At 44.3% G+C, this 16,033-nt stretch overlaps 1 protein-coding gene and 1 long non-coding RNA gene across 2 annotated transcripts in view; one reads left to right on the top strand and one right to left on the bottom strand.

Annotated features, from left to right (window-relative positions):
• ME2 (malic enzyme 2) overlaps positions 1-910 on the bottom strand; it is a 45,177-nt gene extending 44,267 nt beyond the window's left edge. The window contains exon 1 of the mRNA XM_036418714.2: positions 715-910. The gene's annotated coding sequence lies outside the window, so the exon portion shown is untranslated. The remainder of the gene's footprint in view (positions 1-714) is intronic.
• A 374-nt stretch (positions 911-1,284) lies between these two features.
• On the top strand, positions 1,285-15,415 carry LOC118708361. Its single transcript, XR_006740333.1, has 2 exons — positions 1,285-1,435; positions 15,041-15,415. It is a non-coding gene; the product is annotated as an uncharacterized LOC118708361 (long non-coding RNA).
• The last annotated feature ends 618 nt before the right edge of the window (positions 15,416-16,033 follow it).

Genomic DNA, 16,033 nt, shown 5'->3' with positions numbered 1-16,033 from the left:
CACACACAAGCAGAGATGGTTATCACCAGCGTCAAACACCTGCCAACCCTGGTCCACAGATGCCATTTCACAGGAATGGGCAGAACCGGTGCGATCTTAGAACTTTCCAGGCTGCAGCAAACTTCCTTTCAGTGAAGAACGAACGAACACACACACACACACACACACACACACACACACACACACACACCCCTCATCGTTAACTCACCTCTGCAGAAAAAGAGGTCAATTTGCCAAAGAGGTTCGGAGTCTCAGAACCGGTCTTTAAAGGGCGCGGGAGGAGGGAGAGATGCTCGCGTTTTGGAGGCCACAGGGCCTCGCTCAGGCGCGGGAAAGGATCGCCCGGGGGCCAGCGAGTCGAGAAACGGGGCAAGTCACGCCCCCAAAACCGGGCCCCGGGGAAGAGTGGTGGGTCCGCCGGGAAAGAGCGATGGGTCGGCCGGGGAAGAGCGGTGGCTCCGCGACCCGGCCGTTCCCCACCCCACCCCACCCCACCCCTCTTCCCCCCTACCACCCCCTCCCCGCCCTCAGCGAACCCCTTCCCTTCACCCGCCTCCCCAACCGCCAAGCGGGGACCTCGCCGGCCGCACGCGCAGAAGCCAGCCGGCGGCGGTCAGGCTCGGCTTCCCGGGCCCGGCGGCAAGAGGCCGACGCCCGCTCGCCTCCCGGAGCCCCAGCCGGCCCGCCACGCCGAGCCTCCGCACGGAGCCTTACCCGCCGTCCCGCTCCGCGACAGGTGGTGCTGCCGGCAGAGGCCGCGGACCTGCCCCCGCCCGGGCGATGATCAGCTCCGGCCCGGCCCTCCCCTTCGCCGGGTCTCTCGGAGGCAGCGCCAGCTCAGGTGCGGGGCGGCGGCAGGCGGCGGCGAGTCCCGGAGCCGGCTGGCCCTGAAGTCGCGCCGGGAGAGGACGGGATCCGGGAGCTGGAGGGACCCGGAGGAGGACCGGCGGGCCCCATGGGCGGAGACTGACGGGCGCCCGGGCCAATGCGGAGGCAGGAAGTCGGCCCCGGGGGGCGGGGCTCCGCCTCGGGGCTCGGCGGCCGCGCGTTCCGTTCCTGCCTCGCAGCGCCTTCCTGCGCGGGGATCCCCCCAAGTTACTGCTTTTGAGGCCCAGCGCGCGCCCTGTGGACTTGGTCCCCAGGAATGTGAGGGGTTGTCGTGTAGATGAGAACGAGTCCGGAGATAGTGGCGACGCCCGCCGCTCGACCACAGAACCGGACCTCGCATCCCAGGGCGGGCGGGCGGGCGGGCGGGGCTGTCGCTGGGGATGGCTGCTCGGCCGCGCGAGGAGAGGCTCTGCGCCTGCGCGGCGGGCCGGCGTGGTCGGTGGGTACCAGTCTCCCAGCCCCGCTGCGGGAGGCGCTTGGGAGGCCGGGAGCCTGGGGCCACCCTGGACAGCCAGCCGGGGGTGGGCGAGGATGGAGGATGGAGGAGGTGGGTACAGGTCAGGGAATGGGGGGGCGCGAGAGCGGGGACCCAGGAAGTGCGGAGCCTCTGCACTGGAGGAAGGAAGGCTGTCTGTTCCTGGGCTGTGTGTGTGTGTGTGTGTGTGTGTGTGTGTGTGTGTGTGTGTGTGTCTAGAACTCGCTCTTCGCCAGGCGCCACCGCTGCTGGCACCGTTATTGGCCAGTAGGGAACTGACAAATGATCTCCTAGCATCACAGTCACCTTAAACAGATAGTCAACATCCTCACCCAGGAAAGCAACAGGACGCTAAATGGCCATGTTGAAATGGGTCCTGGCCAGGTAACTCAGTTGGTTGGAGCATCCTCCCAATATGCCAGGGCTGTAGGTTGTCCATCAGGGCACATTCAAGAATCAACCAATGAATGCATAAATAAATAGAACAACAAATCTCTTGCGCGCAAAATAAATTGAAATTTAAAAAGAAGCAGGAACCATAAGTTGATACAACTAGACCCAACCACGGTTATGATATTGGAAGATATTTCTTTACTCTTAACTCCTTTTTTTTTCCTTCAGAAAACGTTATAAAAAATACTTGAATTTATGTACTCTTAAAGAATAGTGATGATAATTTAAAAAACATGTAAAGGATGAAAAAGGAGGCAAGGCAAATGGAATAAGAAAACTGAAAGTGATGGAAATGTAAAACAAAATTGCGTGGAGTTAGAGAAAAGTGACTTGTCCCGTCCTAAAGACTTTGACAATTATGTACATCTGGAGCGACACTGACCGTCTGAGGATGGTAGGGTGGGGCACGTTTGTGAACACTGTAGTTAGATGATAAATGATAGGTATGGCTGCTTTAACCACTGCAGTTAAAGAGGGACTATAAATGAGCATGACCTACAATAACCTTGCACGCCAGAAATTGTCATGATGCAGGAAGCTGAATGAGGAACTTCAAATGTTACATTATAAAGGCTTCATTGATGGAGGTTAAAGTATCTTGTCTTTGAAAGACAGTTTGTTCTACTTTAGAATAATTCCAAGTTTAAGGGTTGTAGAGAGCTATCATGGGTGGGAATTATTTTGGTTAAATTGAGGTCAATTCCTTCCTAAATGAAATATCTGTTAATGTCAAGGAGGCAGACTCTATTTGGCTGGTCCACCCCATTCTTTTTTTTAATTTTTAAAAATATATTTTTATTGATTTCAAAAAGGAAGGGAGAGGAAGAGAGGTATCGAAACATCAATAATGAGAGGGAATCGTTGATTCACTGCCTCCTGCATGCCCCCACTGGGGACCCAGCAGGAAACCCAGGCATGGGCATATGCCCTTGACTAGAATAGAACCTGGAACTCTTCAGTCTGCAGGCCAGTGCTCTATCCACTGAGCCAAACCGGCTAGGGTTCACTTGTTATTCTTAGTCACTTTGGTGGTTGGTCTGATTTGTTCAGGGACCAAGCCTGGTGCCTGTTTCCTACCCCCAGTTCTCTGTGGACTTGGACCTTGGCACCTTGTTTGACATGACCCCCTTTTTTACGTACATCCTTTCAGGAAGAGCCTGTGTCTTCTTTCTGGCTCAGTAATTGTCTGCACGGCTGTTTTGACAGCTCGGCAAGGCCTGGTGAGCCACATTCTGGCACAGAGGAGGGCACCAAGGAAGAAGCCTGTAGGGAAGTCATTGGGTCCACAGCTGTTTCAGGGGCATTTACTTCGAAAGAAACAGCAGTGCACAATGCAAATGGTTCCTTGTATACATTAATCCATGCGGGGAGGTGTGTGAGTACCTTGCTCTAGCTTAATGAAGTTCTACATGTGTAAGCCCTGGTGTAGTCATCGTCCAGACTGAGATAAAGAAAATTCCCTGTGCCTCTTTTTATTGCCCCCTACCCACTAAAGCTAGCGCCTTTACTGACTAATGCTGGAAGCTCAGGGGAAGGACTCGGGTATGGGTCCGTTTGCATGAGTCCTGCATCACTGGGAGTGGAGGCTGCTGTCTCAGGCTTTGCCTACAGTTTGGCTGGTCCATCTGTGAAGTGGGAGGGGCCTTGAAGGGCAGGCTGCTAAGGCATACCTGGACACGTGACTTCCCTGTAAAACTCTAATGAGCAGAGTCTAAAGTGGCCTCTATGCCAGATATCTCAAGTTGGGAACACATTCACTTACCTTTCTCAAACTCAAAGGAACATGTGTGGAAAACTTCCATATCAATTGCCATAAAAATAGGGCAGTTTTTTTTTGTTTTGTTTTTTTTAATCCAAACATAACAGTGTGTTTCCTTGAGGAAAGTCCATATTATTGAGTTTCAGAGAATTATGGAAGGTCATTCTCTTTGTAAGGAGAGTGTATGAGAATAGAATTATTTGCTTTAGGTTGACACATCATTTATAGCAAAAACAGAGTGTACTAATCACATGTTTAGACTTACACAACTCCATCTGCCTTAGAATAGAAAACATTAATAATGAATGCTGACTGCACCACGGTGAATTGTCCTCCAATAAAGTAGGGTCATTAAAAATGCAAACTCTTTAAAAATACAAGAGAAAGTAAACAGTATATCTAAAGGCATTTGTGCTAAATACTGCAGAAGCAAAACTCCTGTCAGCCTAGGGTGGAAGTGAGACATGAAAGCATTTGATGTAGGTGAGTACTATCATTAAAAAACAATAATGTTTTTGTTATTCCCAAAATGCAATGAAGTGTTAATGATGATAATTACCGCCAAAGAAGTAGTAACAATTCTTTATATAATTAAAATAAATATAACTTTTTAGGCTATCTAGAAGTGTAAACTAATACCATAGTAAGCAATGTCTTTATTAACAAAATATTTTAAGGAAAGTTCTAGATATTTTTGTGAAGAACAAAGAATTTAATATCATAGGTTTATTAATAATAGAACTTTAACTGTTCAAGGAAAAATAACACTTTGATATTTATAGATAATATTGTACCACACTTGATTTTTTTTTCTAGGACTTTTAGGTAACCTGGAAAGAGTAAGGCAAAAATTTACTAGCATCATGTCATTGTGGAAATAATATTTTTCACTTTTGGTCTTGCTAAGGAGAGCCTGGGTTGCTTGGTGTTATTTATAACCAAACCCTAGTCCTGACTCTATTATTGTCTATAAGCCCTTAAGAGAAGATTCAAGGAACAGCAACCCTGGTATTGTTAATGGAGATGATGGACCATGGTTCTTACTACCGGTAGGTGTACCGGTTAATGCGGATTCTTTTCAATACATGGAATTACACATACATTGGTATGCAATTTGATATGTATGCTATTTTGTTGTATTGACGACAAGCTTCAAAACTTCATATGTCAAATTTGCTGAAGGTGTTAACATCATAGATATTTTTATGCTTAAAAAGGTTGAATTTCATGCCAAAAAAAAGCATTTGCAGGAAGTTTTAATTCATTATTTTAAAGAAAAGTGCTGCTGAATACTTTGGGAAGCTTATGGTAAACATGCTCCATCTCAAGACACTTATGAATGCTGGCTTAAACGCTTTAAAAGTGATGATTTCAATGTGAAAGACAAAGAGCACCCAGGTCAACCGAAAAAGTTTGAAGATCAACAATTACAAGCATTATTGGATGAAGATGCGTGTCAAACTCAAAAACAATTTGCAGAAGACTAAACCTTGCTCAGCAAATTTCTGATCATTTACAAGCAATGGGAAAGATTCTAAAGGAAGGAAAATGGGTACCACAACAATTGAACGAAAGACAAATGGGAAAACCGAAAAGTTATCAGTAAAAAGGGCACAAAAGAAAGTTTTTTGCATTGAATTGTGACTGGCGATGTAAAGTGGATTTATTTTGAGAATCCCAAATGCACAAAACCATGGGTTGATCCAGGTCAACCATCAATATCAACTGCAAGGCCAAATCACTTTTTTTTTTTTAATAATAAATCTTTATTGTTCATATTATTACAAAAGTTCCTCATTTTCCCCCCTCCACCAGGTTCCCACCCCACCCTCTGCCCTTTCCCCACCCCCCATTGTCCTCATCCATAGGTGCACAGTTTATGTTCAGTCTCTTCCTATACCCCCTTCTCCCCCTTTCCCCAAGAATCGTCAGTCCACTCCCCTTCTATACCTCTGATTCTATTATATTCACCAGTTAATATTGTTCATAAGATTTTTTTTTAATTCCCTTGGTTTTTAGATTCACGTGTTGATAGTTACATATTTGTTGTTCATAGTTTTTATCTTTATTTACTTTCTCTTCTGAAAGAACCCCCTTCAGCAATTCATATAATTCTGGTTTGGCTGTGATGAACTCCTTTAGCTTTTTTTTTTATTAGTGAAGCTCTTTATCTGGCCTTTGATTCTGAGTGATAGCTTTGCTGGGTAGATTATTTTTGGCTGTAGGTTCTTGCTATTCATTAACTTGAATATTTCTTGCCATTCGCGTCTGGCCTGCATGGTTTCTGTTGAGAAATCAGCTGACAATCGTTTGGGTGCTCCTTTATAGGTAACTACCTGCTTTGCTCTTGCTGCTTTTAATATTCTCTCTTTGTCTTTTGCTCTTGGAATTTTAATTATGATGTGTCTTGGTGTGATCTTCTTTGGATTCCTTTTGTTTGGAGTTCTGTGCGCTTCCTGGACTTGTAAGTCTAATTCTTTCACCAGGTGGGGGAAGTTTTCTGTCACTATTTCTTTCAGTATGTTTTCGATATCTTGCTCTCTCTCATCTTCTGGGACCCCCATAATTCTGATGTTGGTTCGCTTGAAGTTATTCCAGAGGTTTCTTAAATCATCTTCAACTTTATGGATTCTCTTGACTTCTTGCTTCTGTGGAGGAGTATCTTCTGGCTCTTTATGTTCCAAATCTTTGACTTGATTCTTGCGATCTTCCATTTTGTTTTTAGGACTCTGTATAATATTTTTTATTTCAGACAATGTATTCTTTATTTCTTGTTGATCCCTTATTAGTTCTTGTTGATCCCTTATTAGTTCTTGTTGATCCCTTTTCATCTCCTCATAGGTCTTATCAACCTTTTCTAGGAAATTCTTAAAAAACCTTATAAGCGTGGTTTTGAACCCTATATCCAGTCTCTTCTTTTCCTCCATTTCTTTTGTTTGTGATCTAATTCCTTGTCTTGGCATTTTCACAGCTTCCCTGAGTTGGTAGGGTGGCTTTGTGTGCTAAGGTGTCCTATATGGTTCAGTGAGTCAGCCTCCCAGTTACCTGAGGTGGACAGTCTTGGTGTAGCCCTTTGTGGGATGGGTGGGCAGTCTTGTTGTTAAGCCTTGCTTATTGTTGGTATCACTGGGAAGCGTTGATCTCCAAGCCAATTGGCTATGAGGATCAGAAGTGTCTCAGCTAGGAGGGTTTCTGTATTCTGCTTGGATGGGCGGAGTCTCGGGGTGGCACAGACAAGCTTTGTTGAATCCCGCACAATTGGTTACAGGCAAGCACACCTCTTTGGTATAGGCGCAGACAAGCTTTAGATTCCTGTCTGCCCCTCCCTAGGAGAGTCCTATTGGCAGCGAACGAGGAAGCTAGCCACTGGAAGGGCCTCTATGCTCTGCTTGGATGGGGCGTAGTCTCGGGTGGTGCAGACAAGCTTTATTCAACCCCTCCCTACGAGGGCCTGGTTTCTGAGTCCCACAGTAATGGCCGCTGGCTTCACACACCTCCGAGAGATCTCTGCCCACTGCCCGACAGTCTGGCCTCTCCCTGTCTGGGGCCGTCTATCAGTGCAATAGGGTGGTTCTGTTTTCCTCCCGAATCAGAAAGCCAGCTGCGCATTAGCTGTCTGCCCTCTCTGCACAGGGAGTAAGCCGGTAGCAAACTCGGCCCGCCCTCTCCGCGCTCCGCAAGCCAGCCGGCAGCGAATTCTGCGGCCGCTTTTTCGCGCGCAGTTTTCCGTACCTTCACAGTTCCTGAGGTTCAGCGTGCCTTCTCTCTCCTTCCCAAATGGTAGAGCCTCCCTTCAGCCAGCCGTCCGGCACTTCAGGGTGATGATTCCCCCGTTTTTCAGTTCTAAATTCAAACTTGTTGTGGTAGGCTGCATTTGGGTGTCTGCCCTATGCCGCCATCTTGGTTGTCTCTTCCCAAATCACTTCTTGAAAGAAGACAATGCTCTGCGTTTGGTGGGATCAGGAAGGTGTGGTGTCTGATGATCTTCTAAAACCAGGTGAAATGAGCCTCTCTCCTAATGGTACTAGTAAGTCTCCTGGGAACCTTTAAAGCTTAAGAGAAAACAAAGCAAAAATGCAGCCAGGGAAAAAAATGGGGGGAGCAGCACACTCTGGGTCCTTTGTCTTAAGGGTTTTTATCTGTTTTCTAAGAAACAGGAATTTTAGGGGTAGATCTCAATAAACTATTCATCAACTTGCCAGGTATAAGCTTTCAGGATCATGGCCCTAGGTTAGGGGGTCATTAGTCACTGAGTCTGGTCCTGATATTGGCTATGGCAACACTCTGACTGGTTTTGCCACTTTTCTAGGCCTAGAGCTGAAATACAACTGAGGCTTAGATGTTATTTTAGTTTGACCAAAACTCTGTCTCTATGGTCAACAGACCTGAGGCTTTGTTCCTAAGATTATTTGAAGTTGATCTGATTCTCATTGTCTTAATACTTAAGGAAGTAGTTGTATAAGGGAGAAGGAGGCAGGAAAGTCAGGGTACTGGATGGGGCCAGTTTGAATAAACTATCTGCCTATTTCCCCATTCCGCTTGCCAAGGAATTTGTTAGGAAACTAAAATCTGGGTTCTGGCTGGGTAGCTTAGTTCATTAGAGCATCTCCTAATATACCAAGGTTATAGGCTTGATCCCTGGTCAGGACACATACAAGAATCAACCAATGACCCTGGCCATTGTGGCTCAGTTGTGGCTCGGTTGGTTGGAGTGTCATCTCATATATTGAAAAAGATCACTGGTTTAATTCCTGGTCAGGGCACATACCTAAGTTACCGATTCAGTCCCTGATTGGGGCCTGTATGAGAAGCAACCAATTGATGTTTCTCTCTCTCATCGATGCTTCTCCCTCCTCTCTCTAAAATCAAAACACAAACAACAACAACAACCAACCAATGAATGCATAAGTAAATGGAACAACAAATCCATTTCTCTCTCTTCCTCTAGAATTTAAAATAAAAATATTTTTAAAAAGAAGGAAAACTGAAATCTGGATCCCCACCCCAGACCTACTCCATGGAATCCACCATGCCCAGGTGTTTTGTGCACATAAATTTTTAAAAAATATATATTTTATTGATTTTTTTACAGAGAGGAAGAGTGAAGGATAGAGAGTTAGAAACATCGATGAGAGAGAATCATCGATCAGCTGCCTCTTATACACCCCCTACTGGGGATGTGCCTGCAACCAAGGTATTGAACTCAGGACCTTTCAGTCTGTAGGCTGATGCTCTATCCAATGAGCCTAACTGGTTTTGGCTGTGCACATAAATTTTGAGAAGCATGGAGGAACCCTGAAGTTCTAGATGCTGTGAACTCATGGTGCTGTGAATGGATTCTTATTTACATACTTTCTTTACCTTCACAAAGTTCTGTGCCAAGGCAAACATAGTTCTTTTTTCCTTCCTTAAGGATGTTATGCTTAAACCATGAGCAATTAATATTTAATTGTTCATTCACCAGATGTATAGTTACGAACTAGGCATTGGACAAAACATTTCACCAAAGTGTCTGGCTGATATCTTGGGGGGGAAAATAAATCCCAGGCATATTTGCTTTGATCACTCAACTAGTGTTCCTGGTATCTTGAGAGCATAATTCTACATATGGGTCCTTAAATAGACTCTACAAGATCCATTGTTCTCAGACTACATAAGCAACCTCTGTGATTCTATCTCTTGGGGGCAGTACAGGGACATTTTTCTATAAAGTGTTCAAGATTTCTTTGCTAAGAAAGTAGCTGTAGTAGGTACAGTAATTTATGGGAGGCTAAATTGATAAATTGGCTTTGATTATCCAACATACTTTCCTACTGAGCAACAAATGAGGGGTTCTTTGGGACATGAGGTATCAGAACTCTAAAAACAGCTTTGACATTTTTAAGGAAAATTGCTGATTTTTTAAGTCAACAAGATGTGGTCTAACCACAAAAGAAATCTTCCAGATGTTCCTTTCCTCCCAAAACTGTTTCACTTCAGACTTGCTAGCATTCTGAAGTGCTTCCCAAAGTGACTCGCTTCCCACACCGAGCTGCACTTGTGGGCTGGGAATTTGTCCCGATGTTCTTTCCAGGGCCATTGGTTGCATTAGGAATGTCTGGGGACCCCAGTACCTCCCTGGAGTTTTGACTCAAATTCCAGGGTTCACATGGGGACTTAGCCACCTTGGAGTCTGTGCCAGCCACATCAATTAATAGGGAGCCGTCTGATCCAACAGGCATCCAAAGGGAAGTAAAATATCTTTCCTTCCTTACACTTGTACCAAAATTATATTACGTAGGCAAACATGGAACCAATGATTTGTCCTAAACAACACAACCTTGCAAAAAATTATATGTGCATTCCAACTCACAAAGGGCACCAAATGTTGCAAACAGAATGTGTTGTTCATATCTTTATGCTTGCAAATAGAAATGATGAACCGTATGCGTTGTTTTTAAAATACCAGGTCAGGGCTTCTTAATCTTTTTGTGCAATGAACCCCCTTGGCAATCTGGTAAAGACTACAGAATGGGGTTTTAAGTGCATAAAACAATGCATAGAATAACCGAATAATCTAATTATGACATAAAGTCATCAAAAATGTTTTTAAGCCCCAAATTTCTGGTATAATAATGCATGTGCTTCTTTATAATGTATGTAATCAAATTCTAATGGCATATATAATGACTAGTAATGATGAGTATATAAAGGCAATTTCAAAGTTTTTGCAACCACTAAAAGGTGATATGAAAAATCCATGATTTCAGTTAATTCTAGAGGTGTGTTGCCTAAATTCATAATTTAAGAAAAATATTAAATTCCAGTTAGAGATTAATGAATATAAATATACTTTTCTCAATCCAAGTTCACATACTCCCTGTATTAGGTTATCTGTTTTTATCTAAGTTCAGATAAGAACCTAGATCTACCTATTGGCAGGTCCAACTTTTGGTACTGAAAATTTTTGTTAGATCTTCAGTTTCAAGGCTATGTGGAGACATTCTCTGTCAATAGGTCTTTGCTCGGGCCAGAGTTATCTGGGCTTTCCTGTCACCTGGTGACTCAGCTTTCTGACACAAATGCAAGTTTGCCTGATTAGCATTGCCAGGGGTTATTTTCAAGTTGAAAACAGGCCAAATTTCCCAACCTCCAAGGTTTATAACTTCGAAAACTTCTCTTAGTCATCTCTGTTCCTTGTTAAGAGGAATTTGTTCATGATCTGGGGCAAATACTGTTAGGTGTGTTAAGAAAAAACTTATTACAGCACTAGAGGCCTGGTGCACAACATTCGTGCACTGGGGGAGAGGGAGTTTCCCCTCAGCCTGGCCTGCACCCTTTAGCAGTCTGGGAGCCCCCTGTGGGAGCGGGCTTAAGCCATCAGTAGAATATTCTTAGTGCTGCCACGGAGGTGGGAGAGGCTCCGGCCACCACAGCTGGCTGAGCAGTGCTCCTCTTGTGGGAGCACACTGACCACCAGGAGGCAGCTCCTGCATTGAGCATCTTCCCCCTGGTGGTCAGTGCTCGTCATAGCGACCGATTGTTCCACTATTTGGTCATTACCCTTTTATTATATAAAATTCTTATTCTTGGAGTATTTATTCTAGAATACATTTTTGAAAGCCTATCATGAGAATTTTTTAAAAAAAAGGAATTTTTAACTCAGTTGAGAACCAAAAGGTTACTGATTTGATTCCCCATCAGGGCACACACCCAGGTTGTGGATTCGGTCCCTGGAGTGCATACAGGAGGCAACCATCAGTGTTTCTCTCTCTCTCTCTCTCTCTCTCTCAAAAATCAATACAAACATTTTTAAAAGAAAAATTTATTTTGTATTTTTATATTTCATTCACATTATCTGAATAGGCATGAAAAGCAACAGTGATCTTTGTGTAAGGTTGGGGAAGGAATAGAATTTTATTTCATGCCAGCTGTGAAAATTACATTCAAAAGACATTATGCCAACACCGAGAAAATGGCAATTGAAGTGTTCTGCCACGAATTCAGCCAATTCTGTTCTTATTCGGGCAGAAAGGAGAAGTGAGAAGAAAATATGAGAAGGAACATTCTGGGGTTCTTTTTACTCCTCCCAATGGGAGGGCTTGCCTCACCTCCATGTTGCCCTTTCAACAAAGAGCCTGTAGCTCTGCTGTCTCCTATGAAACCAGTCCCTTCTTTATCTCATACAATGTTGCTTCCATCTACACAACTTTATTAAAATTGTGCAAAACTTCCTCTTTTTTTTTTTTGGTGGAATTCAAACCTTTTTTCAGTTCCCAACTTTCTTATTCTTTCAGTAAAATTTGACCTCACTGATCCTCCCCTCCTTCTTGAAACGCTTCCTTCCATTTCCCTGGCTCAGTACTTCTCTGGTCTCTGTCTTCATCTTGGATATCTCCCCTTCCTCCTGCTCCATAAAGAAGGGTGATGCCCAAAGTCCAATCCTAGGCATAATCTGATGGACTGTTCGAGAGTCTCTGCCTGTAGTACACACCCTGACAGTTGTTTTTTCTCTTTTTTGTAATGCAGGAGCCTGACTTCAGCTTTGATTGCCATGGCACTCACTACAAGAGGCACCCACTTCAAGGTGTCTATCTGGAATACAACATCATCAGTGACACAACCAGATAAAGAGCCTCTCCCCACGGAGGCTCCTTGGTTCCAGAGACCTTGGTTGATTCAATAACTGACCATTTGGGCCATTTATCTCCCACCCACACACTTTAAATTCCCACTTAAATTCATCAATAAAGAGTGAGCCCATGAAATTGTAGACCCTCAACATTAATTTTAAAGTCACTCCCTAGACCAAAACTCTTCCTTTGTTTCCTAATCCTAAAGGTGAGAGTGGCTTCCTGCAGTTATTGCTCTGAGCTACCTCAACATTCTCCTTCACTTTTTTTTCTTTCTTTCAGTTTTCCATTGTTTTCTGTAACCAATTCACTGTATCAAACCCTTTTCTTTGAAAGGCAGGGTCTGTTTTTTCTGGTTGGACCTTGCCTGAAGCAGACCCCTAGGGCAGTCAGAGGGAAAGGTGACAAAGAATGGAGGGGTACAAAGAGAACTGGCAGTGAAAATGGGACAGTGTCTCAGGAAACAGTGTAGCAGAGAGCAGAGAGGAGGAAACGATAGTATCTTAAAAACTGAGCAACCCATGGCTCTGTGGTTGAGCATCAGCCTATGAACCAGGAGGTCTTGGTTTGATTCCAGGCCAGGGCACATGCCCAGTTGTGGGCTTGATCCCCAATGTTGGACATGTAGGAAGCAGCTAATCAATGATTCTCTCTCATCATTGATATTTCTCTCTCTCCTCCCTTCCTCTCTGAAATCAATTTTAAAATATTTTTTAAAAAACTGAGCAGATGATATCCAGTGATACTACTACTGGGTGTATATCCAAAAGAAGAAAAGCAGGGTCTCAAAGAGCAACATTATTCACATTAGCCAAAGGTGGAAGGAACCTAAGTGCCCATCAACAGATGAATAGATAAACATAGGGTATACATATAAAATGGAATACTATTCAGTCTTTAAAAAGAAGGAATTCTGACATGCTACAACATAGATGAACCTTGAAATATGCAGTCCAAAAAGATGAAAATACTATATAATTTCACTTATAGAAGGTTTCTAGAGTAGTCAAACTCATAGAGACAAAGTATTATAGAATGGTGGTTGCAGGGACTGAGGGAAAAGGGGAGTTGTTTAATGAGAACCAAGTTTCAGTTCTGTAAGATGGTTACACAACAATGTGAACACACTTAACATTATTGAACTTCACTTAAAAATGGTCAGACAGTAAACTTTATGTGGAGTGTATTTTACTACAATTAAAAATAAAAATAGAGGAGAGAAATCCAGGAAGATAAGAATTATCTGTGTCGTTTAGGAAGGCATTTAAGATCTTAGGAACGTAGTTTCGTTAGCTGGTTGGAAGTCAGACTGTGGTGGGCTGAGGGGCAAGGGCCAGGTGAGGAAGCCGAGACCAGGAGTTGGGATAAGCAGGGAAAATAAGTTGGGCAAGAGCTAAGGGACTGTGCGGTCAAGGAAGAGAGGTTGGAGCATGTTTAGAAGCTGAAAAGAAAGGTGCCTGCAAAGGAAGAGAGAGGACATACAGTGCTGGGAAGGAGCAGAGTCCTGAGCAAGCGGGGCGGGGGAGGGAGAGGAGGGCCTAGCCTTGGGCAGAAAGGACAGCTGATTCTCCATTGTGGGAGGAAAAGCAGTAAGGAGGGGAGTAGGCATTGAGGTGAGGGTCATGGGGAGAACATGCATGATGATCTTGAGGATTTGTCTGTGATATAGGAGGCAACAGAAAGGGACCCCAAGAAGGAAAGACTTGAGGGAGGTGCTGAGGAGCTAGGTGAGGTTGGAGATCATGGATCAGTGTTCTCTACAAGACTGAGGAAATTTTCTCTGGCAACTAAGTAAGCATGAAGACCAAGTACAACACTGAGCCAGGCTTGGGGTGTTGTTTGGGAGATGCTACAGAGAGATGGGGTGCAAGGGAATCAAAGGTGTTGGTAAGAGCAGCATTTAGATGACCAGCCAAGGAGTTTAGGGTCATTCCGGGGGGATGGAGAAACCTGGGAGAACTCATAAAAAGAATTGGAAGAAAACAAAAAGATCCAGGGACTGATATTTCAAAAAAGTCAAAGGCATTTGTAAGGGGATTGAGACAATTGGAAACCTGGGCGCCTGGGGAGTGGTAGATAGAAAACAGGGGTACTGGGTGAAGCAGTTGCCCGAGATGGCAGGACAGTGTATCCAGAGGAGAAATGCACTGAAGTCCCACTGGAGGCCACAGGCTCTGTGTGAGTTAGGATGGAAAGAAGACTGAGCCAACCACTTAAAGAACCAGCGCCCCTGGGATCTCAGCACACACCCTTCCCCCAACGTTGCAATGTTCCAAATCTAATCTCTGCCCTCATTTGCTGGGGACCTTGAGTGTGTTCATTACTCATCTGGTTTCATTTCTTCCTATGACTCACAGGGAATACAAAAGAGCTGGGTCTTGTGTAAAGTGCCAGGTAAGCACTACACAATTATCTCATATAGAATTTGCTTGGATTTGCAATTAAAGCTCATCCCTATACAGTTTAACCTCTGGACTGAGGGAATATAATTATATGATAAATGATTAACAACATTTCATGGAAAAAATGTACCCAAATTAAAAAACTTTATGGCTTGATGTTGAATCTTAAAAAAAAAAAACACACCACACACACAAAAAAACTTTATTGTTGAAAGAAAGTATTACATATGTCCTCTTCCCCCCCCCCCCCACCCATTGATGCCTTTTAACCCACAACCCCCAGGGTTGAAGCTCTTTAGTCAACAAAAGTTGTTGACTAAACCTACCACTGGCATATTAATAGATTTTCTAGAAGAGTTGTTAGGGGCAGGAGGGAACAGTGGGACTAGCTATAGTAATAAGAAATATTAATCATGCTCTGTTAACCTTGATTGTTTTGTTTTGATTAAAGAAAGCACATTCTGACCTGTCTGGGAGTTGTACACCCTGGGACCTGGGACTTAACCTTGAAATGCTGTCCATTCTTCCGATCTGAGAGCTGCCTATCATCATGGAAAGATCAACAACCTTGTTGCCAAAGCAATGGAGGAGGCACCCAGACCAGCCCTTTGCAACTCCAGCCTCAATTGCATGCAATCTGTAACCATTGTACCCATTCTTATTGTTTTTGCCTACTTCTCCATGCCTGCAATCTTTGCCCCTCTACTCAGTATAAGCAACTTGTTTCCTAGGGGGAAAGGGGAAGCAGAGCAGATTTTTTGGGGGGACCTGCTACTCTCCCATATTACCGGCAATATTGGAAAATAAATGCTCATAAACGATTCAACCCTGTCTCTGCTTAACTGGCTCGAGCAGTGACAGGCAGCCAGGATCTATTTGTTGTCTGGTTTCAGAGTGATTAAGTTCATGTCCACTTAATTTGGCTTTGGTGGCAATCCTTGGATGAGAAAGGGAATGAGGAGGGGAACTCTGGCTTCATCCCTGGACTTTGCGGCAACGATTTGGGGAGAACCCAGCATCTGAGTTGGCCCAGGAGAGAAAGGGCCCATGGGACAGGGTAGTGGAAAGGTCATGAGGATTCCTGGACCTGGGAGATAGAGTATGTTTATTCAGGACCGAGAAACCAGAAAGAAAAGCAGCCTTGGCGTGTGGGAAGGTGAAGGGTTCCACTTTGAGGAGCTGGCTCTATGGAGACAGCTCTTTCATGGGGAGCCAGATCTGGGCTGATGGGACTCAATGGTCAAAACCAACCTAACATCCAATGAAAATAACATCTAAGTATGGAAGGATGGTCTGATGGGCAGTATGTGGGTGACATGACCTTTCTTCCAATCAGAGTTGTTTGTCAAGACAGTATTCTGGGTTAGGGGGAAACAGCCTGGCATTGTGAGCCCTGGTGTTGGTTTCTTGATGTTATAATTTGACTGAACAAGATGTTCCAGTG

This window comes from Pipistrellus kuhlii, unplaced genomic scaffold (assembly GCF_014108245.1).
Source record: "Pipistrellus kuhlii isolate mPipKuh1 unplaced genomic scaffold, mPipKuh1.p scaffold_m20_p_6, whole genome shotgun sequence".
Taxonomy (NCBI): domain Eukaryota; kingdom Metazoa; phylum Chordata; class Mammalia; order Chiroptera; family Vespertilionidae; genus Pipistrellus; species Pipistrellus kuhlii.
This window is presented reverse-complemented; position numbering and strand designations above follow the sequence as displayed.